Here is a 27,123-nt window from a genome sequence, read left to right as displayed (position 1 = left end):
ATATAGCCATGCAGTGGCTGTATGTGTACAGCTTGCAGCAACGCAGTTTAATCCATCCCCAGATGACTTCAAAATGTAGACTGATTAAAAAAATAGAGCTAAAGCAAAACAGTCTTTTTTTCTGTTTTCACTAGACAGTTAGGGCTGGAAAAGTACCTAATTTAGCTAGTGCTGTGTCTCCTTTTAATTAACAACCTGTATTCAAACTGGAACCTTAGTTTGAGAGACGGCCTTACAGAACTATCTTCAAGTTTATAGAGCTGAGTATATTTTCTGTGTTATTCTGTATTATAGAGCTAAATTGTCTGCTTGATATCTGTGTCTTACTGCTCTGCAAATCTATAGAAAACAGTATATATATTTTTTATCATTTGCACATTCCTTACATCTGTGTTGAAACTGTTCCCCCACCCCCTCATTTCCTGCCTTGTCTTTCAGCTGATATAATTTAGCTAGTGCTGTGTCTCCTTTTAATTAACAACCTGTATTCAAACTGGAACCTTAGTTTGAGAGACAGCCTTACAGAACTATCTTCAAGTTTATAGAGCTGAGTATATTTTCTGTGTTATTCTGTATTATAGAGCTAAATTGTCTGCTTGATATCTGTGTCTTACTGCTCTGCAAATCTATAGAAAACAGTATATATATTTTTTATAATTTGCACATTCCTTACATCTGTGTTGAAACTGTTCCCCACCCCCCTCATTTCCCGCCTTGTCTTTCAGCTGAAATAATTTAGCTAGTGCTGTGTCTCCTTTTAATTAACAACCTGTATTCAAACTGGAACCTTAGTTTGAGAGACAGCCTTACAGAACTATCTTCAAGTTTATAGAGCTGAGTATATTTTCTGTGTTATTCTGTATTATAGAGCTAAATTGTCTGCTTGATATCTGTGTCTTACTGCTCTGCAAATCTATAGAAAACAGTATATATATTTTTCATAATTTGCACATTCCTTACATCTGTGTTGAAACTGTTCCCCCCCCTCATTTCCTGCCTTGTCTTTCAGCTGATATAATTTAGCTAGTGCTGTGTCTCCTTTTAATTAACAACCTGTATTCAAACTGGAACCTTAGTTTGAGAGACAGCCTTACAGAACTATCTTCAAGTTTATAGAGCTGAGTATATATTCTGTGTTATTCTGTATTATAGAGCTAAATTGTCTGCTTGATATCTGTGTCTTACTGCTCTGCAAATCTATAGAAAACAGTATATATTTTTTTATAATTTGCACATTCCTTACATTTGTGTTGAAACTGTTCCCCCACCCCCCCTCATTTCCTGCCTTGTCTTTCAGCTGATATAATTTAGCTAGTGCTGTGTCTCCTTTTAATTAACAACCTGTATTCAAACTGGAACCTTAGTTTGAGAGACAGCCTTACAGAACTATCTTCAAGTTTATAGAGCTGAGTATATTTTCTCTGTTATTCTGCATTATAGAGCTAAACTGTCTGCTTGATGTCTGTGTCTTACTGCTCTGCAAATCTATAGAAAACAGTATATATATTTTTTATAATGTGCACATTCCTTACATCTGTGTTGAAACTGTTCCCACACCCCCCTCCCTATTCTTGGTTGTAGTTTAAATTTGATGGCTTTTGCAGTGCCCGCCCCACTGTAGATTTGATCTAAGACACTCCCCCAGGACATCTCTTTACCGCATTCTACCTAATAAACCCTTTCTGCACTTGCTTTTAGTCCTTTTTAATTTAATTACATTTTTTCAAACTGTTTGTGGACTAATATTGCTACATATTCAAGTGTGCCAGCTTGCACTGCATGAGAATTGTATTTACTACTGCTTTTGCTACTTTTCTAAAAAAAAAAATTCTTCTGCTTTTACTGTACTTGTGTTTCTTCCTACTTTATTTTGCTTTTGCGTCATCTTAAACATTCTCAATTGTATTTATTACTGCTTGGTGTAACTCATTCTAAGCCTTTTAGTTTAAACACTTGGGCTTCAGACCAGTTGTTTTACATTGAGAGGGTTTGTGGTCTGCACTGTAGTGGCAGAACAGGTAGCTTACATCCTTCTAAGTTGGGAACTGCTGATTGAGGGCTCAGTGTCTGTTATTCTAAAAGTATATTAATTCTGGTTTAAGCACTTGGGCTTTCAGGCCAGTTATTTTACATTTAAGAGGGTTTCGTGGTCTGCACTCTTGTGGGAGGAGAGGCTGGACTCTGCCCTTCTGAGCTGGGAATTTCTGGTTGAAGGCTTATAGTGCATGCATATCTGAATTTCTTCTTACTGAAATTGGTACACCTTGTTTGCTGTAGCATAGACTAGATCCAGGCCTGCTGAATTTAGCTTTGTTTGTATAACTTGAGCACTAATCCAGGCATTATTTAAAGTATTCAGTTGTATTTATTACTGCTTGGTAGTAACTTGGTTAAAGTGTAGCTATCATTCTAAGTCTTTTGGATTAAGCACTTGGGCTTCAGACCAGTTGTTCTACATTAGGAAGGTTTGTGGCATGCACTGTGGTGGCAGGACAGGTAGCTTTCATCCTTCTAAGTTGGGAACTGCTGATTGAGAGCTCAGTGTCTGTTATTCTTAAAGTGTATTAGCTCTGGTTTAAGCACTTGGGCTTCAGGCCGGTTATTGGCCAGTTATTTTACATTAAGAAGGTTCATGGTCTGCACTCTTGTGGGAGGAGAGGCTGGACTCTGCCCTTCTGAGCTGGGAATTTCTGGTTAAAGGTTTATAGTGCCTGAATATTTGAACTGTGTCTTACTGAAATTGGTACACCTTGTTTGCTGTAGCATAGACTAGATCCAGGCCTGCTGAATCTAGCTTTGTATGCTTGTTATTTCCCTGGAACGCTAATTCCACCTAAAACGCGGCTTCTCAGCGCTTCTGTGGATCCCTAGTGATATCTGCATTGCTTACTGCATTTATTTCCTTGCTTCGCTTGAAAGAAAGTTACTGTTTGTCGTTTTTGCATTTAAGTTACCTGTAACACATTGCACTTGTTACCTGGCACTTGCTCACTAAAGCAATTATAAGTCAGCACTAAAAATGAAAAGCACTACACCCTCGCTCCCCATTGGCCCTTGTTTTCAATTATAAAGGAATTCCTAATATTATTCTAGCATGTCCAAAGGTCAGTTGTCAATCTCCTCTCCGGTCCAGCTGGTGAATATGGGAATCTTGAGGCAATGTTACAACTGCCTCATGTACACAGACAACCCTCTCCTCCTCCCAACAAATTCCAACACATGTGAGAGATGCAACCATATAGCCAAACTGGAGGCTAAGCTCCCTCAACTCAGTACTGGCATAACCAGTCAGGAGGAGAAGGAAACCACACTCACTACAATTCCAGTCTCACATAGACCTACCACGACAGCAAACCAAACACATAATCACACAAAAACATACTCGGAGGCTCTAAATAAAGATCTGCCTAAGCAGCAGAGACCTCCAAAGCAGACACCCAAGCAACCGCTACCCCAAAACAAAACACGTTTAACACATATCTCACAAAGCCAGTGTGCCGAACAGTCACAGCCCTTAAGGCTAAACAACACACCTTGTAATAGGTGACTCTATCGTCAGGCACACTGACGTCCCGCTCACCAGGCTGAACAAGGAGAAGGTCACGGTGAGCAGCCTGTCTGGCGCTAGGATCCGCCACATAACACAAGCACTCAGGTCACTCCAAGGCAAGTACAAATATGACTCAGTCATTGTCCATGCTGGTGTGAATGACCTGAGACGTACCTCCCTGGACTACATGAAAAGAGACATAGAGGAGCTCTCTGAGCATGTAGCCCAGGCTGGTATGACCCTGACCTTGAGTAGAATCTTACCCTCACCAAGAATGATGCCACAATATGAAGACAAGATGATCAATTTCAACAATTGGCTTAAGTATTGGTGTCATTCAAAGGGGATCCAATGCCTGTCAGCTTGGGGTGTTATGCACGACAAGCCACGATGCTTTGCTAGGGATGGCTTGCACCTGTCACCCCTGGGCTTTCGGATATTGGCAAAGGCTCTTGCCACCCCCATAGTGCCTTTTTTAGGCAAGGCTCAAAAGACAAACCCACCTCCATAGGTATCACAAGGGATAAGAAACTAAGAGTAATGCTACTCAACGCTAAAAGTCTAAACCTCAAGATGCATGCACTCGAAACTCTCCTTAGCATGGAGAACATCGATATCTGTGCAGTAACAGAAACCTGGTTCAGGACTCCCGAGAGCACCCCAGCACTACCAGGTTATACCTCATACCATGCTTTTCGCCCCAAAACTTGGACCGAACCACAAAAGGAGGGAGTATCGATATTCATCAAAGATACCCACACCTCCAGGTTGGTGGCAAAGCACGAAGCATCAGAGACTATCCATGTGCAACTAACAGTGGGTAAAACTGCCTTCCAGTTTATAGCCTGCTACAGACCACCCTCCCAAACCCAGGAACCCCACTCGGCTTTCCTGAGAACACTGGAAAATATGAAGGTCTCTCCGAACACCATTATATTGGGCGACTTCAACTACCCAAACATAGATTGGGAGCATTACTCTAGCTCCAACACCCTTGCCCAAAGGTTCCTAGAATTCATAAACTCAAATGCTATGGAACAACTTGTTACCACTCCCACAAGAGGGAAAACATACTGGACCTGATCATCACCAACATGGGGACTCTATGCTCCAGACCAGAAGTGTATCCCTCACTGGTAAGATCAGACCATAAACTGATCTCACTGGATATTCACATCCCGACCCCCACCCCCTGCCCAGAAAACCACAGTGAAAAACTTCTCTAAAGCAAATTTCACACTCCTCAAAACCGAGGTGGAATCCTTCAAAGCCCCCGGGCCTGTGGAAAATACGGCCCAGACCGCAGAATCCTTTATAAATGCATTCTATGAACACCTTCATGAATGCATGGATCATGCAATCCCAAATAAAACCAAGACCCAATCCTCCAAAGGCAGACGACCTGTCTGGTGGACCCCAGCCATAAACAAACTATACAATAGAAGGAGAAAGCTACTACATGATAGAGCAAAATCCCAAAAAGGGAAGGCATCTCTGATCAGTATTAGCAAAAAACTAAGGGCAGTCATAAAATCGTCAAAGGCCAGCTTCGAGAGAAAAATTGCGCAGGACACTAAGGATAATTACAAGGCTTTCTTTAGTTATGTTAGGAACCTGGGTGGGAATTCCCAGATATGCTCAGAATTAGTCCAAAATGACAAAAACTACACTGATCCCACAGACATTGCCAACATCCTAGCTGACAGGTTCAGCGCAAGCTCCCCCCCCCACCAAAAGGGCAAATATCTATCCCAGCAGAGTGCTGCCCCCCTGACATCTCCGATGCTCAGGTGGGAGCCCTCTCCAAAGCAAAAAACACAGCATCAATGGGACCAGACGGTGTCCCAGGCTGCGTCCTACATGAACTCCCAAGAAGAGCTAAACCCAAACATAAAACTACTGTTCAATCTCAGCCTTACTACAGGATATGTACCCAAAGAGTGGCGTACAGCAACAGTGGTCCCTCTCCACAAAGGTGGTGCCTCAACGGACCCTGGAAACTATCGCCCCATAAGCCTGACTAGCTTGGTCTGCAAAGCTATGGAAAGGATCATCATGGACCTCATAAATAAAGATATTGGGGACCTACAGACACTGGATCCTACCCAGTTCGGCTTTGTTAAGGGCAGATCCTGCCTCTTAAACCTGGTTGACTTCTTTGAAACAGTCACCAAGGCCATTGACGAAGGGAAGGTGGTCCACACAGCCTATCTGGACCTCAGAAAAGCCTTCGATACAATACCCCACTCGGGCATTATAGATAAGCTCACCAGCTTAAATATAAACCCCTATGTCACTAGATGGGTTGCAAACTGGCTCAAGGACAGAACCCACATGGTTAGAATTGCTGGAGCCATGTCAGACTCCAAACCAGTTACAAGTGGCATCCCACAAGGCTCAGTCCTGGGACCTCTCTTGTTTGGTATATATTTCTCGGAGGTACAGGCCAACACGGAAGGACTGTGGCTGACCAAGTTCGCAGATGACTGCAAATTGGGCGCCATAATCGACTCTCCAGCCGACACAAGCATCCTCCAAAAGGGCCTCATAGAAACAGACAACTGGTGCCAGAGCCATGGCCTCAAGCTAAACGCCAAAAGTGTATAGTCATCCCCTTTGGCAAAAACAAAGTGCCCACAAATTACCACATAGGTGGTAATCCATTAAGTACAGAAGAAGTAATTAGGGACCTGGGGACCCAAGTTGATAGCAATCTCTCATTTGACAACCACGTGGCCAAAGTGGTTAGAAAAACATTTTATATAGCCCACCTAATCATGAAGGGATTCACATCTAGATTAGGGAGGTCATCGTGCCTCTTTACTCATCCCTCATCAGGCCCATAATCGAGTACAATGCCCCTTTTGGGATGTACCTTACCAAACACCTGCAGCAACTGGAAAGACCCCAAAAGTACCTCCCCAAGAGGATCAAAGGGCTCAAACAGATGCCATATGCTGCCCGGTTAAAGAAACTCAGCTCTACTCAGTGGCATACCGCCTGCTCAGAGGTGACCTGTGCCTGACATATAAGGCCATGTCCAACCCGGAATTAAGGGACATGCTGCACCTCAAAAAATCCAAATCCCATCGAGCTACACGCTCGAGAGACTTGAACCTCAGCACTGAAATAAATAGGACATGCTGGAGGGACAGATTCATAACCCAGAGGCTCCCTTCACTCTGGAATAAAATCCCAGTCCAGGTTAGGCAGAGTCCCTCATTGATTCTCTTCAAGAGGAATCTTGATGAGTGGATGGGAGATCATAGGTTTACCCCGGTGGTCACTTCTGTGTCACTGTTAGACAGAGGCACAGTATACTAACCTCGAAAAAGGGCATAGCAAAATTAATTTAAAATGGGTGGAGAAAGCCAAACATACTCTGGCTAGGCTTATAAATGCCCTAGGGCGGGTAGCCTATTATGAACCTATGAACCTATGAACCTATGAACATCTTGGCAAAGAATGGTGGGGCAAATTTTAAGCATTGCTCTTATAAACTTAGAAAGGTGGGAGGTTTTTTTGTGTTGGCATGCATTTTCTGGAGGTTATGAAGTCTGAAATTAAAATGTCTGTCATTATTCAGTGGCCTCAATCCTCAATGGTTTGCTGGAAAAGCACACACTTTATGAGGAACAGATCAAAAATACAAGGCAAACATCTGGGCATGCTGTAAATCTGGACAATTGAGAGGTATAGTTGGCAAAAGTGTTTAGAACAGGGATTCCCAGTTAGAACAGCATTTTTATAATAAATGTAATCCATTGTACTAATAAATAGGAAGAATTCAAATACAGGGGAAAAGATGCTTTAAAGCTGACATGCCCCCAACATCAAAAGGAGAAGTTCTACACAACAGAATTCAGAGGCACCTGAAAGTGCCCTTTTGCCTTTCTGCTGCTCTGAATACTTTAGGTAATTGTAGTAGCTGTTGTTTTGTAGTTTATTAAGTATTAAGAAGATTGCCACAGCCAAACCTCATGTGCAGAGGGTAAACGTTGCTTACATGTGTTTTTACTGATATAGCCTACCCCTGTGTGGGCTGCTTTCATGTTTTTAAGTATCCTTGAGCACCCAGTGACGCACCATTGTAACTGTACTTCTCCCATTTTGCTGAGTTAGCATTATCACTAGCTTGCAGAGGTTTACCTCCAGTTTTAGTTTCTGTCTTTAACAGTTATGGGAAAACTCTGTCTCAGGCTGTTTGTGTACTTTTGTTGGGCTGGATGTGCAATATCATTGGGTTTGAACATGCCTAGACTGATTGTTTGCCACTAATATGGGAGGTGTGACCCACTTTGCTCATCTTCTACTTCCAATTCCCCAGCCAACCTCCAGATCCACATATTCATTACCGCTGCTCTCCTCCCATTTTTAATGACATCACAAACCTATTTAAAGGCAGAGCAACATATCAGGACAATTTCCAAGCATTCATGTACCCCTACACCACCCATTGTGATACTGTTAATATCCTGATCTTCACTCTGTCTCACTCTCACTCACTCACTCACTCACTCACTCACTCACTCACTCACTCACTCACTCACTCACTCACTCACTCACCCACTCACTCACTCTGATAATGCAGCATCCGCCACAGTACTTCTGACATTCTCTTTCCTTATCAGTCACTCAGTGACTGCTTAGTAAATATCCACCCCCGCTTCCCTCTGCACTACTGCAATCCCTTCCCTTCCTATATACAAAATATCTGTTCCTTTCACAGCCCACCTCTACACAACCTTACTTCTACAAATTCACTTTTACTGCTGTCCTGATACCAACTGCTTCCCCTTTTTGTTTTGCCACCTTTTTCTTATTCATACTTACTATTGCAAATTCCACTCCTTGATTCTCAATGCTGTCTGTCTCACTTCTTGTCCAGCATACTGACTACTCTAACTGTATCCCTAACATCACCCTAACTCCTACTTATCTTTATTTTTAATTTTCTAATTGAAATCCATCTCATCACAAGTTTATAACATTTTGGCTCTCCATATCATAACAAATAAATATGCTATTCACTAGCTTAACTACTGTACAACTACTACTTGCTGTCCTCCTAGACTACCATACACCCCATCATAACCCCTCATTTAAGCTATTCTATTCAAGGCTCTTCCCCAGAAATTGCTCTACGTCTGTTTAGCAGATAAGCTGCTCTTTATTTTAAATACAAATTTATGTCTCACACTACCATTCCAGAACCAAGCAAAAAATAAAAATTACCATTATAAAACCACTTGACTCTCTCTGATAGTCTTCAGAAATTAAACTATGTAGTGACGTACACCCTATCACATGACCTCCTTCCATCTCTACTCTGTTTCACCCACATCTCCTCTGGTCACCTCCTAAAAACTCCAAAGAACTAAACTTTACCACTATAAATATCCATAGCATTTGTAATAAAATAACTGAACTGCATGCCTGGATCTCTCGTTATACACCAGATATTTTTGTCCTTACTGAGACATAACTAATACCTCATATGAAATACTCAGAAATTCTGTCTCAAGGATACAGCATCATTAAAGCTGACAGGCTAAGCAAAAAGCTGGATGGGTCATTATCTACTATGTTAACACATATGAAGTTTCTTCTCTTATAAAAAAGTCTACCAAATTCAATAATGCAGAGCAGTTTATCTCCTGCATTAAATGAAATTACCACAAACTCCTTTCAGTAATTGTTCTGCCTACCCCCCCCCCAGAAACAATATATCCACCCTTGAAGACATAATTTACTGGACCTCCGATAATACAACTAATGAAATGGTCACCCTAGCTGACGTCAGTATCAGCTGGAGTAATTTAATTTCTAACTGTCCTTCTAACATCAACCTTCATGGCTTAAACAGTTATTTCTTCTCGCTATAACAAATTTCAGTACACTACCCCATTCCTGACTGGATTGTGGTCTCTGATCCTTGCAACTGCACCACATCAGGAACCCTTTCTGAATCCCTTAGTGATTCCTGTTCTGCATATGGTATTAGACATATTACCATGCCAAACAACAAGTATACAAAAAAATATTATAATCACTAAGAATTTACACCTGACTCTTTTTAAGTGCTCTAAACTCATTTAACTTGACTATTCTAAAGACATTGCCAATAGATGAGGCAGTAGACAGATTCATTTCAACTTTTTTAAGCATCTTAAACAGCCTTGCATCACTACATAAGAGAAACTTTGCCTATTCATTTAAACTTTTTTAAGCATCTTAAACAGCCTTGCATCACTACATAAAAAGAGAAACTTTGCCTCTTGGCTTACTATTCAGAGTAGAAATCTTATGTAAAATAGTGACAATGCATGGAAATACTGGCAGAAACTTAAAACTACACAAAACCTACTGCACTTTAAAGAACTTTGCAACTTTAACAAAAAGTAAGACAGCCTTGGTAAGAAGTGATAGTATTCTGATTTACAAAATAACCATGGATGACGAGAATATTTTGTGGATGACGAGAATATTTTGTGGTTATATCTATCAGACAAGTTTTACACCCATGAACTGACAATGCTCATAACCCTTGTCTCAATAACTCCGCTTTAGAAACATACACTAACTTTAACTCCTGTTTCATTGACAGCATAGCTGTCCTCAGCAGTGAATCATTTCATGACTCCCTGACCCATTTCTACCCCATCCACTAATCGTACCACCCTCACACTAAAATCAGCCACTACCTCCTTCATAAAAAAATTGTTATAGAAACTTAAACCCTACTCACCATCTGTTGATAACCTTCCTACAGTTGTTGTTTGTCTTTTCGGCTTTTCCCGGTTAGGGGTCACCACAGTGGAACTCCAGTCTGCTAATGATTGGCAGTAGATTTTTTTTATGGTGCCGAGTTGACAGCCCGATGCCCAACCTTCAGCGAAGGCACGCCCATTCACGCATGTCTTTCGGAGGCCACTTGACTGCGGGGAGGTAACCTTCCTGCAGTATATCTCAAAATTGCTGCTAATATCATTGATTGGATTCAGTCTCCAACAGGTCAATACAGGAATCCTATATTCTAACTGTATGGAGAAATGCTGTATTGTCCATCTCCACAAAGGCAGCAGCGGTTCTACCAATATATTAAACTCCAGATCCATTGCCATCTTATCTTTGCTCTCAAAAATATTGAAAAATGTGTCCATAAAAAACTACTATGGCATCTCTTAAAAGAATCGTTACTGACCAGTACTCAGCATGATTTTACACCTATCCATAGCATTACAACTGCCATCCTAACATTTACAGATAACATAAATTAATCCAGGGATAGAGGTACATTTTATCTTCTTTATTCATAGATTTATCAAAACCTTTTGACAGTGTGTCTCATTCAAAAATAAACAAAACCTGTTACTACAACTGTCCACATTGGGTATCTCACAACCTGCTCTTCAGTGGTTTAACAATCACTTAGCAGGACGCTACCAGACAGTCAAATGGAATTCTGCCTTTTCCCTTTTTCTACATATCAGTACAGGAGTCTCACAAGGCTCTGTTCTTTGTCCTCTTCTATTTAATATGTTTATAAACAGTCTTCATACTTGTATACAACAAGCATCCCTTGTACAGTATGCAGATGATTTCATCCTTATCGGCCTCTCAGACAGTCTAGAAAATTTAGAAAAAATGATACAACATACCTTTAACCATGTTGAAAACTGGATTTGTAACCACCAACTCTTTCTCAATCCAAAGAAAGAACAAGCTACTTTTATTTTCCCCAAATCACTTACCCATGAAAAACATAACTTTAAAATCATCTCTAGCAAATACTTAATTTTCACTTCCCCTTCCTTCCTGTCATCCTCTTTATCCAGTGTTTGAATGTTTCACTCTGACATTTGCTTTATGTCTGAGTAATAAATTCACTTATAACATATCATCACTTTTCAGTGCTGTGTGATACTGTATTCATCTTGTTTTACTGATGGGATATGTGCTTATAATACATGTTGTTGTGTATTAATATCTATGTTTATGTGTTGAAAGTCTATTATGATATGATGCCAATTTCACTTATGTTTATTTTTTTTCAGTCGCACTTTCTCAGTAAATAAAAGTCAATCAGTAAATCAAATAAATCAGTAAATATCAAATTAGTGGAGGAGTTGGAACAGCATAAGGCACAGGAGAGGGAGAAGAAGCAAGACAAAAGAGAATAGCTGCCCCAGTGTGATAGGGGGATGTGAATTGAGAGGAAGATGCTAGCTGTTTATCAAAGGCATGTGAGTAGTGGGAGGGGGAAAACACTAGGTAGTACATTTGCAGTTGTTTTAGTCAGAATTATGTTGAAACATTAACATATTGTTTTGAGTGATTCCATTCTAGGGGAAATCTTTGGCTGTTTACATGTGATCTCACACAGAAACTTCTCCAGCTAAGCCAACATTATGGTATTAATGGACAAATCCCCGACTATGGTCCAGTTGATCAAATTTCATTAGTAGATTGGGCAACTGAGGTGCTGGAAAGGAAGGATGGGTTTGCCAATCTTGGGGGAAGATGTGCCTTTGAGCACTCCTAGTAGTCGATCCATGATAGTGACTGGGGGCACACAATAGCGCATTGCCATTATGGGAGAATACAAGTAGGCTGGGACAACAAGATGGCATGTTCTCACTGCACATCTGCCCTGAACATTCAGCAAGTGCACATTGTGGGAAAGGGAAAAATGTTTGCACATAATGCAGAAATGTTCTTTAGTAGCAGGATGGCACTGTAGCAGGGTCCTTAATCCCTTCATTGAGCCCGGGTGCAGATTGGGTTGATCCCAGAAGAAGCAAAGGTGGATCAGGAAGGTCTGCTGAAAGAGGAAATGAGCTTTTGGCAGTCAAAAATCATCTACAAGGAGACAAAAATATATAAAAAAGAAAACTTCCCTATCCTACTGGACAGGCTTATCCAGTTATGCATGCCCCCCTATCCCCCCAGCTAGGGAACATCTGAACAAACCTCATTTCCATGCAGAGCGTTTTCTGCTTTAACGTTTTGTCTGTATCCTTACTTGAGGGCTACTTCAACACTAAGGAATTGCATATTCATATCTACTCTTACAAGAAAGTGTTTAAAGGGCCGACCATTCATTTGGTTAGAAAATGTATTTTGGAACATATTAGGGACATCTAGAGTGCTACTTTAACTAGCTTTATGGTAACTCATTTCACTCAAGCACACTCATAGGATTTTAAACATTGAGTTCATAGCTTCTTAGGTTTATAGGCAAGTACAATGTAATCCACCTACAGACTTTTACAAGTCCAGCCAGTAAATCATATTAATATGTTGCCTCCAGCCTCTAAGAGTCATCACAAGACTGAACAGGGGAGAATTTGAGGAAGTTCACACAATTATTTAAGTTTAAAAAATAATAAACTCTGTGATAAACCAAACTGTGCCTTTAATACAAAAAATCCGTTTCAAGTGATTAATTATTTAAGTTTGCCTTGAAGTATTTATCATGTACCAGTCTTCCACAGCAGAAATATATTCCAATTTGTCCTAGGCTTTCTTGGAGAAAGAGGAGCGGTTTATTTTTACTCTTGATTCTTTGTCTAAAAATGTATGAACACTGAGTTTTGGTAAGGCTGTGTTAGTGCAGATAGTTGAGACTATATGCTGTAGATCAGATTTTTAGTCCCTCAGACTCCATTTGCCTACTATTTGACTCTGACTCTGTGTATGTCACTTAAAGGGGCACTATCTCGTTTCAAAAATCAGTAGCTTGCTAGAGTGCTTTGTTTACATTTCAGTGCTGTGTAAGTCACCTGATCAATGAGAGGCAGGATTTTCACACAAGCTCTTTAGCATACTGTAGGTCAGATTTCACAAACTTCAGTGGGGGATGGTCATTCTCTGCAATCTTTACAGTTTGTCCTTTTGTTTTTATCTTCCCCCACCCATAGGCTACTACATTGGCTGACTGACTGGTTTAGCCTCATCCAGAGATACAGTCCAGTCACACTCAGATCTGCAGCCTTTGTAGCAGTGACATTACATCTCCTTTAGTATGTGCTTGTTTTTCTGTAAAACTTAGTGCAATGATTATCCCAGCCTAGTCAATTGTATTTGTTTCATGCTTGTTGATACATGCCCTTCTCCTTTAGCTGGTAATTGTTTTTCATATGGTCTGCTGTAGTCTTGCTTATTCGTGCATGTACTAATGCAGACATGCCTTTATAAAGACAGTTTCCCTCATTTTGCACAACAGCACTGGTTTGGGCAGTTACAACCTGCAAACAAACCCAGTGAATTGCAAATGTGCTTAGACTATAAAACCAGACGATCTTAGACCATTTGAAAAAAAAGTCATGTCACACATATTACAAATAAAATGATGTTAGTGCACTATAAGTATTTTCTCAGTAGCTGAAGCCCTTCAGCAGTCACACAGCAACTGTCTGTATGAAACTGATTGCATCCACCTGAGTTTTTTTTCATCCCTCCAGTGTGGTGTAATGTTTAGATCTTTCACTCCTTTCCTGAACATTTGTCTGCAGTAGAGTTACACTGGTTACCATTTGAAAGTTGAGGTACATCTACTCTCTATATTTCCGTATATATTTTAATATCTCTGTGCATAAGTATTTATAAAGTATGTAATCTAAGTTTTTATTTATTTTGTTGTAAAGCCACGTCCTTCTTATGTCTTATTGACCAAATTCCAGTTCTTGGCATTATTGAATGTGTGTCAAATTTCTAAATGCTAGATATCTGATGATGTGTGTATTTTATTAAAATTAAGTCTGCAGTGGACATAACTGTTCTAGCGGTATACTTCAGTCTTATTATCACACTTAGGTTCATAGGTTCATACTAAGCTATCTGCCCTAGGGCATTTATAAGCCTAGCCAGAGTTGTGTGGCTTTCACCACCCCTTAGGTTGAAGAATACTATACCCATTAGTTTGCCGTGCCTCTGTCCAGCAGTGATACAGAGATGATCCCCGGGGTAAACCTACGATCTCCCATCCACTGGTCAAGATTCCTCTTGAACAGAGCCAGTGAGGTGCTCTGTCTCACATGGACGGGGATTCTGTTCCACAGCATAGGGAGTCTCTGGGTGATGAATCTGTCCCTCCATCACGTCCTATTTATATCCGTGTTGAGGTTTAAGTCTCTTGCTCTTGTGGCTCTGGTGGATTTGGATTTTTTGAGGTGGAGCATGTCCATTAATTCCGGGTTGGACATGGCCTTGTATGTCAGGCACAGGTCACCTCTGAGCAGATGGTATGCGACTGAATAGAGCTGGAGTTCCTTCAGTTTGGCAGCATATGGCATATTTTTGAGCCCCTTTATCCTTTTGGTGAGGAACTTTTGGGGTCTTTCCAGTTGCTGCAGGTGTCGGGTAAGATACATTCCGAATGGGGCATTGTACTCAATCATTGGTCTGATAAGTGAAGAGTACAGGGGAACAATGACCTCCCTTGATCTGGATGTGAATCCCTTCATAATCAGATGGGCAATGTAGAAGGTCCTCCTAACCACTTTGGCAATGTGAGTGTCAAAAGAAAGGTTACTGTCAACTTGGGTCCCCAGGTCCCTGATAACCTCTTCTGTGCTTAATGGATTGCCACCTATGTGGTAACTTGGGGTTACCTTGTTTTTACCAAAGGGTATGACTATACATTTTTTGGTGTTTAGCTTAAGGCCATGGCTCTGGCACCAGTTATCCGTTTCTATGAGACCTCTCTGAAGGATATCTGTGTCTGATGGATTTTCAACTATGGCGCCCAGTTTGCAGTCATCTGCAAACTTTGTCAGCCACAATCCTCCTATGTTTGCCTGCACTTCTGAAAAGTAGATGCCGAACAAGTGGGGGCCCAGGGCTGAGCCCTGTGGGACACCGCTTGTGACCGGCTTGGAGTCTGACATGGCACCAGCAACTCTAATCCTGTGAGTTCTGTCCTTGAGCCAGTTTGCAACCCATCTTGTGACATATGGGTTTACATTTAAGCTGGTGAGATTTTCTATGATACCCGAGTGGGGTATTGTGTCGAAAGCTTTTGCAAGGTCAAGGTAGGCTGTGTGAACTGCCTTACCCTCATCAATGGCCTTGGTGTCTGTTTCAAAAAAGTTGACCAAGTTCAAGAGGCATGATCTGCCCTTGACAAAGCCGAATTGGGTAGGATCCAATGTCTGTAGGTCCCCTATGTCTTTATTTATGAGTTCCATTATGATCCTCTCCATAGCTTTGCAGACCACGCTTGTTAAGCTTATGGGGCGGTAATTACCAGGGTCCGTAGAAGCACCACGTTTGTGGAGTGTGACCACAGTTGCCGTACGCCACTCTTTGGGTACGTATCCTATGGTAAGGCTAAGATTAAACAGCAGCCTTATGTGTGGGTTTAGTTCCTCATTGAGTTCATGTAGCACACAGCTGGGGACACCATCCGGTCCCATTGATGCTGTGTTTTTAGCTTTAGAGAGAGCAGCTCTCACCTGGGCATTTGAGATGATTGGGAGGCTACACTCTGCTGGGATAGATATTTCTCCTTTTGGGGGGGAGGGAGGGGAGAAATTTGCACTGAACCTGTCTGCCAGTATGTTTGCAATGTCTGTGGGTTCAGTGATTTTTGTATCATTTTGGACTAATTCTGAGCATATCTGGGAGTTTCCACCCAGATTTCTAACATAGCTAAAGAAGGCCTTATGATTGTCTTTTGAGTCCTTGGCAATTTTTCTAGTAAAGTTGGCCATGGATGATTTTATGAGTGATCGTAGTTTTTTACTAGTATTGATCAGAGATGTCTTCCCTTTTAGTGATTTTGCTCTATCTTGTAGTAGCTTTCTCCTCTTGTTGTAAAGTTTGTTTATGGCTGGGATCCACCAGATCGGGCGCTTCCTTTGATGGAAAGGGTCTTGATTTTATTTGGGATTGCTTGATCCATGCAATCCTGGAGGTGCTCGTAGAAAGCATTTGTAAGGGATTCAGCAGCGTGGGTTGTGGTTTCCAATGTCTCAGGGGCCTTGAAGGATACCACACCTGTCTTAAGAAGTGTAAAGTTGGCTTTTGAGAAGTTCTTCACTGTGGTCTTTTTTGTTGTTGGTGGGGGCGGGATGTGTATCTCCAGTGAGATTAGTTTATGGTCTGATCTCACCAATGAGGGATATACTTCCGGTGTGGAGCATTTTGTCCCCATGTTTGTGATGATCAGGTCTAGTATATTTTCACCTCTTGTGGGAATGGTGACACGTTGTTCCATAGCATTTGAGTTTATGAACTCCAGGAACCTTTGGGCTAGGGTATTGGGGCTTGAGTAATGTTCCCAGTCTATGTTTGGGTAGTTGAAGTCACCCAATATGATGGTGTTTGGAGAGACATTTATACTCTCCAGTGTCTTCAGGAAGGCTGTGTGGGGTTCCTGAGTTTGAGAGGGTGGCCTGTAACATGCTACAAACTGTAGAGCAGTTTTGCCTATGGTTAATTGCACCTGAATGGTATCTGATGCTTCGTGCCTTGCCACCAGCCTGGAGGTGTGGTTATCCTTGATGAATATGGATACACCCCCTCCTTTTGTGGTACGGTCCGGGTTTTGGGGCCAGAACGCATGATATGAGGTAAAACCTGATAGTGCCGGGGTGCTCTCAGGAGCCTTGAACCAGGTTTCAGTCACAGCACAGACATCGATGTTCTCCATACTGAGGAGGGCTTCTCATTACTTTTCTCCAATGTTCCTCTTTTGTGACTTGGCTGTGTTGATGACACCATTTAACCCCCTTATCAAGATGGAAATAGATATTAATTGAAGTAAAAAAATGTATGTGTTAGGTGTTTATCATATTGATTGCTATTGTTATTTACAGTGTACTTGCTGTATATATTTGTCTTTATAGATCCACATATATTTGTATGTCTATACACACGCACACACACACACACACACACACACACACACACACACACACACACACACACACACACACACACACACACACACACACACACACACACACACACATATAGACACACACATACAGACACAAATGTGTCTCCTAATTTCATCATGTCTCTGTTTATGTATACAGATGTCCATATGCCTATATGTGGGGTATGTTGGTGGATATATACCTCTATACATGCATACAGTCATACAATGGCATGCAGAAGGTATTTTCACTAAGGTGACAGTACAACTTCTAATAGCATTCATGTCACTGACATTTTTTTGCTAGTTTTACCGATTTTTTTTGCATTTGTCTTATGCCACTAGAAAGTATTATTAAAAGTGTGACTCAAACTACAAGAAATAGACACCCATACATAAAGAAGCTAGAGTATATGCTCTCTCCCTCACAAGCCAGTATATCTTGCACTGAGAAGGTTGTCAATACAATCACTACACCTATAACACCACCCACAACTCCACAACACAGACCCAGATATGCTGTTGTTCTTGACAAAAAAAACAAATAAAGCAGACATCAGATGCAAAAACAACAGATAACTGCATGACCCTCAACACCACATACCATGCATAGTCCACACCCGAGTGTCTTGCAACCAGTAAGACCTTACCATAAAGCCAAACATATTATTCATAGTATTAACCATTCTGATACACACAGATGTGCCTCTCACCAGACTGGATAAGGATAAAGTCACAGTTAATTGTTTTTCACGTGCCAGTATTTGCTATATCACACATGCACTCAAATCTTTGAACAACAGGTACTGTTATCACTCTGTCATAGTCCATGTTGTCGTGAACAACTTGACAGTTACCTCCCTGGACAATATGAAGAGAGACCTGATTCAGCTTGATGAATATGTGTCCCAGACAGGTATGTCCGTGGCAGCATTCTACTGTCAGCCATGATGCCTCAATATAAACAGAAAATGATTGACCTTAGCAACTGTCTTACTTTCTGTTGTCATTCCAGGGTGATCCAGTACCTCACAGCCTGGGAATATATGATGGATAGATTATGATGTTTTACTACACACGGCCTGCATCTGTCTGGCTTGGGCTTCCTGCTTCTGCCAAAGGCCCTTGCCTCCCCCATGCAGCCTTTTGAGCAAATTTCAGGTCGTCCATACTACCAGCATAAACATTTCCAAAAAACTCAACTTTACGGTCATGCTGCTAAGTGCTAGTAGTCTAAACATGAAACTAATTTCATTCCAAGCATTCTTAACCCTGGAAGGTATTCACATATGTGCAGTCACAGAAACCTGGTTCAAATCTGCAGAGAGCACCCAAGCTTTACCTAATTACTCATCCGGTCATACATTCAGACCCCCACTCTAGGCATCAAAGCCAAAGGATATGGACTTTCAATAGATATTAAAGACACAGACACCACGAGGCTGGTCAAACAGTATGACGCACAGGAGACACTGCAAGTGCAATTAACCTTTGCCAACACCCCATTCCAACTATTACTAGACACAGACCCCAATTGTCACTCAAGATGCCCACTCCACCTATCTGTGCCTCTTCAAATTATCAATATTCAACCCATTTGCCATAATCCAGGGTGACTTTAATTACCCAACCATACTTTGCAAAAACTACTAATGCCACATCCCAAATCCCCTCTGGGAAAAGAGTTCAAAACATCCCTGTATTCTTCAATTATAGGCCAGTTATTCAGTACAAGAACCACTTAAGCATGTCCCACCCATAGCACATGCAGCAGCTGGTGAGACCACAGAGGTTCCTCATCAAGACAATCCAGGTCCACAAACATGTACCCTAGAGAGACAGGCCAAAAGTCATTTCCCTATACTCTGTTTCATACAGACTCCTTGAAGGTGACCTGTGTCTGGCATACAGAGCAATCTCACACCCCGCATTCATGGTATTGCGGCATATCCAAAAATCAAGCTCCACTATAACCCCTACGCACCACCTCACCCTGGTCTGTGATGTCAATAGGACTTGTTGGCGTGACAGATTTGTGTCCCACACACTGCCCTATCAGTGGAATAGACTCCCTCTCCACATCAACCACACTACCTCATTATCACTTTTTAAGCGCGACCTTGATAACTGCATGAGAACCAAAAAATACACCCCTGGAATTCCACCTGTGTCCCTGGTGTGCAGGGTCTTTGGTTGCTGACTTGTCTAAACATCTGCTAAACTATTGGCTAGGCTGATAAGGGCCTCAGTAACAATACCCTGGTAACTTATTACCATCCTATTCTGAATTCGAATAGGCACTGAGTCATGTCCTTCAACAGGAACATACTCTTGATTGCTCTGAGATGTAGAGTATGTATCATGGACCATACAATAATGACCTCCTATGACCTTAAGATCTGTAAGCTTAACTGTCCTTATCTGTAAGGCCATTCAACGAATCAGAGCGGACACTGTAAATAAGGACATAGGTCATCTCCAATCTCTTGATACAACAGATTTTGGTTTTGCCAACAACTCTGATAGTCGTTGATAGTGATGACACTCTCATCATCTCACACAATGGCAAGTATGTTGTAAGCCTTCGATACAGTCATCTGAATTGTCAACAGTTCCTATCTCCCCTAATTTTTGCAGTCCACTGATTGCTAATATCCAGTCTGATACATATAAGTATCGGCTGTGGTTGTGACATGTACAGCTAACTCACTTTGTCTTGTGCGTTATTTTTTATTCCTTCTGTATATTTGGATTTCTTTACTTTGCTCTAACAGACAGTTGTGATCAGTCTACCAACACTTGTAGTCACATAGGTTCATAGGTTCATAGGTTCATACTAGGCTATCTGCCCAAGGGCATTTATAAGCCTAGCCCATAGTTATGTGGCTTTCGCCACCCCTTTAGTTTGAATAAAACTATGCCTATTATTTTGCTGTGCCTCTGTCAAGCAGTGACACTGAAGTAATCCCTGGGGTATATCTGCGATCTCCCATCCATTGGTCAAGATTCCTCTTGAACAAGGCCAGCGAGGTGCTCTGCCTCACATGTACCGGGATTTTGTTCCACAGCATAGGGAGTCTCTGGGTGATGAATCAGTCCCTCCAGCATGTTCTATTAATAACCGTGTCAAGGTTTAAGTCTCCCACCCTTGTGGTTCTGAGGGATCTAGATTTTTTGAGGTGAAGCATATTCATCAAATCTGGGTTTGACATGGCCTTATATGTCAGGCACAGGTCACCTCTGAGCAAGCGGTATGAGACTGAATAGAGCTGGATTTCTTTCAGTCGGGCAGCATAAGACATATTTTTGAGACCCTTTATCCTTTTGGTGAGGAACTTTTGGGGCCTTTCCAGCTGCTGCAGGTGTCGGGTCAGATACATTCTGAATGGGGCATTGTACTCAATCATAGGTCTAATGAGTGATGAGTACAGGGGGACGATGACCTCCCTTGATCTAGATGTGAATCCCTTCATGATCAGGTGGGCAATGTAGAAGGTTTTCCTAACTACTTTAGCAACATGAGTGTCAAACGAAAGGCTACTGTCAACCTGGGTCCCCAGATCCCTGATGACTTCTTCTGTGCTCAGTGGATTGCCACCTATATGGTAGCTAGGGGTAACCTTGTTTTTCCCGAAGGGTATGACTATGCATTTCTTGGCGTTAAACTTTAGGCCATGGCTCTGGCACCAGTTATCCGTTTCTGTGAGGCCCTTCTGAAGGATATCTGTGTCAGATGTGTTTTCGACTATGGCGCCCAGTTTGCAGTCATCTGCAAACTTTGTCAGCCATAACCCTCCTGTGTTTGCTTGTACTTCAGAAAAATAGATGCCGAACAAGAGTGGACCCAGGACTGAGCCCTATGGGACACCACTTGTGACAGGCTTTGAGTCTGACATGGCTCCAGCAACTCTGACCCTGTGGGTTCTGTCACTTAGCCAGTTTGCAACCCATCTTGTGATGTATGGGTTTACATTCAAGCTGATGAGTTTTTCGATGATACCTGAGTGGGGTATTGTGTCGAAGGCCTTTGCCAGGTCGAGGTAGGCTGTATGGACTGCCTTTCCCTCATCAATGGCCTTGGTGACTGTCTCAAAAGTCAACCAAGTTTAAAAGGCATGATCTGCCTTTGACAAAGCCAAACTGTTGGATCCAAAGTCTGCAAGTTCCCTATGTCTTTATTTATGAGTTCCATTATGATCCTCTCCATGGCTTTGCAGATAAGGCTTGTCAAGCTAATGGGACGGTAATTTCCAGGGTCGGTGGAGGCACCGCCCTTGTGAAGTGGGACCACAGTCGCGGCGCCACTCCTTGGGCACGTATCCTGAGGTGAGGCTAAGATTAAACAGCTGTCCTAACTGCGGGTTTAATTCCTCATTGAGTCCGTGGAGCACACAGCCGGGGACACCATCCGGTCCCATGGATGCTGTGTTTTTTGCCTTGGAGAGAGCAGTTCTCACCTGGGCGTTGGAGATGTTTGGGGCTACAATCCTCTGGTATAGATATCTCTCCTTTTGGGGAGGGAGAAGTTTGCACTGAACCTGTCAGCCAGTATGTTGGCAATGTGTGTAGGTTCAGTAATCTTCACATCATTTTGAACTAATTCTGAGCATATCTGAGAGTTTCCTCCTAGGTTTCTAACATAGCTAAAGAAGGCCTTATGATTGTCTTTTGAGTCCTTGGCGATTTTTCTCTCAAAATTTGCCTTGGATGATTTTATGAGAGCTCTTAGTTTTTACTTATAATGATCAAAGGTGTCTTACCTTTCAAGGATTTTGCTCTATCTTGTAGTAGCTTCCTCCTTTGTTGTAGAGCTTGTTTATGGCTGGGGTCCACCAGACTGGACGCTTGCCTTTGGTACAAAGAGTCTTAGTTTTGTTTGGGATTGCCTGATCCATGCAGTCCTGTAGGTGCTGGTAGAAGGCATTTGTAAGTGATTCAGCGGTTTGAGTAATGTTTACCACTGGCTCAGGGGCCTTAAAGGAGACCACACTAGTTTTTAGAAGTGTGAAGTCGGCTTTTGAGAAGTTTTTCACTGTGGTCTTTTTTATTTCAGGTGGGGGTGGGATGAGGACCTCCAGCGAGATTAGTTTATGATCTGATCTCACCAGTGAGGGGTATACTTCCGGTGTTGAACATTGAGATCCCATGTTCGTGATGATGAGATCAAGTATGTTTTCTCCTCTTGTGGGGATGGTGACTAGTTGTTTCATGGCATTTGAGTTTATGAACTCCAGGAACCTTTGGGCTATAGTGTTTGGGCTTGAGTAGTGTTCCCAGTCTATATTAGGGTAGTTGAAGTCACCTAGTATGATGGTGTTTGGAGATACATTTATCCGCTCCAATGTTTTCAATAAGGCCATGTGAGGTTCCTGAGTTTGAGAGGGTGGCCTGTAACATGCTACAAATTGCAGAGCAGTCTTGCCTATGGTTAATTGCACCTGGATGGTCTCCGATGCATCGTGCGTTGCCACCAACCTTGAGGTGTGGGTGTCCTTTATGAATATGGACACCCCCCTCCTTTCTTGGTGTTGTCCGGATTTTGGGGCCGGAACGCATGATATGAGGTGAAACCTGATAGTGCTGGGGTGCTCTCAGGAGCCTTGAACCAGGTTTCTGTCACAGCACAGACATCGATGGTCTCCATACTGAGAAGGGCCTCGAGTGCATGCATCTTGAGATTGAGACTTCTGGCATTGAGCAGCATTACCCTTAGTTTTTTTCCTTTTTTGTGTTCTAGGGTGGTAGGTTTAGAATTTGGGCCTTGCCTAAAAAGGCACTATGGGGGTGGCAAGAGCCTTTGCCAATATCCGGAAGCCTAGGGGTGACAGGTGCAAGCCGCCCCTTGCGAAGCAGCATGGCTTGTCCAGCATGTCATCCCAGGCAGACAGACATTGGATCCCCTTTGAATGACACCAGAATTTAAGCCAATTATTAAAGCTGATCATCTTATCACTGTATTGTGGCATCATTCTAGGTGAAGGTAGGATACTGCTCAAGGTCAGGGTCATACCTGCCTGGGCTACATAATCAGAGAGCTCCTCAATGTCTCTTATCATGCAGTCCAAGGAGGTACGTCTCAGGTCGTTGACACCAGCATGGACAATGACTGAGTCGTACTTGTACCTGCTGTTGAGAGACCTGAGTGCTTGCGTTATGTGGCAGATTCTAGCGCCCGACAGGCAGCTTACTGTGACCTTCTCCTTACTCAGTCTGGTGAGCGGGACGTCAGTGTGTCTGACTATGGAGTCACCTATGACAAGTGTGTTTGGTGTTGTATTTGGCCTTAAGGGCAGTGACTGCTTTGCACACTGATTTTGTTGTTTATGTGTTGTTTGTGTGGTGTATTGAGTTTGCAGTTGCTTGGGTGTCTGCTTTGGAGGCCTCTGCTGTTTAGGTAAATTTTTACTCAGAGCCTCCGAGTATGTCTTGGTGTGTTTATGTGTTTGATTCAGTGGTGTGGTTGAGTTATGTGAGACTGGTATTGTGGTGTGTGTAGTTGCCTTCTCCTCCTGCCTGGTCTTGCCAGTCCTGAGTTGAGAGAGCTCAGCCTCCAGTCTGGCTAAATAGCTGCATCTCTCACAAGTGTTAGTGTTACGTGGGAGGAGGAGAGGGTTGTCCGTGTACATGAGGCAATTGTAACATTGTCTCAGAATTCCCAGATTCACCAACTGGGCAGGAGAGGACGCCAACATCTGACCCTTCAACATGCTAGAAAGAATTATGAGTTGGTATGAGACAGAAAAGTAGTGGGCTTAGCAGGGAAGTGGGCACTCCTGGGGAGTTTTGCTAGTGAGAGATTTGTATAATATAGGAGTGCTTGACCTGCAAAGAGAATGCTTATAAGACAAGGGATATGCTTATAAGACAAGTGCTGAGCTTTTGAGAAGGAAAAGCTATTTGGAACAAGTGCTGCACATTTTAGTGAAGGTGTAAACTGTTTAGGTTCCTAACAGAGCAGTTCTAAGGGAAAAATTGAAGAACAGACTTTCTGGAGCCAGAAAGAGTTTAACGTTGTTTAACCGGCGCTGCCCGATGCTGCTCTAGTGGCAACTCCGCTAATTCATGCGCTAAAGCACGTTAAAGCGTGCTTGATAGCAGGGGCTGGAAAGAAGCAGGAATAGACCCAAAACGGACAATAAAACTACAGTTTCAAGTCAGTAACCACCTCTACGGGGGGGCAGGGAAGCTGCTCAATGTTATTCACTGCCACTGATCAACACAGAGACCCTCCTTCAGCCCAAGCAAAATGGCCTCACAGAAACTTTCAAACAGTTCAGGAACAGCAAGCCTGTAACTGAACTTTTAACTCTCAGAAAAGTGGGAAAAAGCAAGATTTTTTTTTGTTTTTGTTTTTACAGAGATAGCAGAGGTTCACAAGTAATATCAAGTTATAATAGTGCAGTAAATGACCCCACACAAGAGTGCTAGGTCAAGGACAGAAAATATGCAAGTTTTAAGAAAAAACAATTTAAAATTAAGTGCAAACAGGAAATTCAGCAAACAGCTTTTGGTTGTGCTCTAAATACAGCTACTAATACAGAAATCAAGTTTAACAAGCCAGAAAATGCTCAAGCTAGGCAGCTATGCAGAAAAACTTAGCAATAAACAGAGAAAAATACTTAAAATCTCAAAAGTGGCTCCTTCTTCTCTCAGCATTTTTCCTGTGGGAGGGTGCTTCACCAACAGCCAACAAGCCTGAAAAGACGCCCAAACCATGAGGCAACTAGGTTTTAAGAGAGGAAGATGAGGGAGTTTTGGAAATGACCCCTAGTGGCCAATAAAACTACAGTTTCAAGTCAGTAACCACCTCTACGGGGGGCAGGGAAGCTGCTCAATGTTATTCACTGCCACTGATCAACACAGAGACCCTCCTTCAGCCCAAGCAAAAATGGCCTCACAGAAACTTTCAAACAGTTCAGAAACAGCAAGCCTGTAACTGAACTTTTTTAACTCTCAGAAAAGTGGGGAAAAAAGCAAGATTTTTTTGTTTTGTTTTTTACAGAGGTAGCAGAGGTTCACAAGTAATATCAAGTTATAACAGTGCAGTAAATGACCCCACACAAGAGTGCTAGGTCAAGGACAGAAAATATGGAAGTTTTAAGAAAAAAAAAGGATTTAAAATTAAGTGCAAACAGGAAATTCAGCAAACAGCTTTTGGTTGTGCTCTAAATACAGCTACTAATACAGAAATCAAGTTTAACAAGCCAGAAAATGCTCAAGCTAGGCAGCTATGCAGAAAAACTTAGCAAATAAACAGAGAAAAAATACTTAAAATCTCAAAAGTGGCTCCCTTCTTCTCTCAGCTTTTTCCTCTTGAGGGTGCTTCACCAACAGCCAACAAGCCTGAAAAGACGCCCAAACCACGAGGCAACTAGGTTTTAAGAGAGGAAGATGAAGGAGTTTTGGAAATGACCCCTAGTGGTCAATAAAACTACAGTTTCAAGTCAGTAACCACCTCTACGGGGGCAGGGAAGCTGCTCAATGTTATTCACTGCCACTGATCAACACAGAGACCCTCCTTCAGCCCAAGCAAAAATGGCCTCACAGAAACTTTCAAACAGTTCAGGAACAGCAAGCCTGTAACTGAACTTTTTTAACTCTCAGAAAAGTGGGAAAAAAGCAAGATTTTTTTTTTGTTTTTGTTTTTTACAGAGGTAGCAGAGGTTCACAAGTAATATCAAGTTATAACATTGCAGTAAATGACCCCACACAAGAGTGCTAGGTCAAGGACAGAAAATATGCAAGTTTTAAGAAAAAAGATTTAAAATTAAGTGCAAACAGGAAATTCAGCAAACAGCTTTTGGTTGTGCTCTAAATACAGCTACTAATACAGAAATCAAGTTTAACAAGCCAGAAAATGCTCAAGCTAGGCAGCTATGCAGAAAAACTTAGCAAATAAACAGAGAAAAAAAACTTAAAATCTCAAAAGTGGCTCCCTTCTTCTCTCAGTGTTTTTTCCTCTTGGAGGGTGCTTCACCAACAGCCAACAAGCCTGAAAAGACGCCCAAACCACGAGGCAACTAGGTTTTAAGAGAGGAAGATGAAGGAGTTTTGGAAATGACCCCTAGTGGCCAATAAAACTACAGTTTCAAGTCAGTAACCACCTCTATGGGGGGGCAGGGAAGTTGCTCAATGTTATTCACTGCCACTGATCAACACAGTCCTGCTATAAACATGGATATGGATATTTGTTAAGAAACAATACATCTACTCCACTGTGGTGCCTACGTACCTCAGGCTAAAAGAATGCAAATCCTATGTATAATGATCAAAGGGCATAACATTTACTCATGAATAGAGAAACAGCCACCTGCTGTGGTGAAGGCACCACAGAGGTATGCATAATAGTTAGCATATGTCTGGCTATTTCATCCCCCAGCTTAATCAGCTTAAGTACTTTCAAATTAATGCAGCTACTGATTTTATCTTAATCAGACTTGGTAAAGGGAATCCAGTTTATGCACAAAGTAGGACTCATACTGCTGTAATCCACATTGTTCCTTATAGTGTCTGCATCTCAATGGAGTCCTCAGTCACTCAGTAGCCACTGGGGGTTCATTTCAACTCAAACTGGGTTAAAAAAAAAAAGTACTGGTCAACTGGCTACCTGGGAAGCTGACTTCATTTGTGTTTCATTGCCTGCTTCACACCTCTCAAGTTCTGTTTCATATTTCCAAAAATTCCCCCC

At 42.1% G+C, this 27,123-nt stretch overlaps 1 protein-coding gene across 1 annotated transcript in view; it reads left to right on the top strand.

The window, feature by feature from the left end:
- The window catches only part of LOC122797693 (cytochrome P450 2D15-like), an 807,038-nt gene that overhangs the window by 44,358 nt on the left and 735,557 nt on the right, over positions 1 to 27,123 (top strand). The window lies entirely within an intron of this gene.

This window comes from Protopterus annectens, chromosome 1.part0 (genome assembly GCF_019279795.1).
Source record: "Protopterus annectens isolate FY-2018-M chromosome 1.part0, PAN1.0, whole genome shotgun sequence".
Classification (NCBI taxonomy): Eukaryota; Metazoa; Chordata; order Ceratodontiformes; family Protopteridae; genus Protopterus; species Protopterus annectens.
This window is presented reverse-complemented; position numbering and strand designations above follow the sequence as displayed.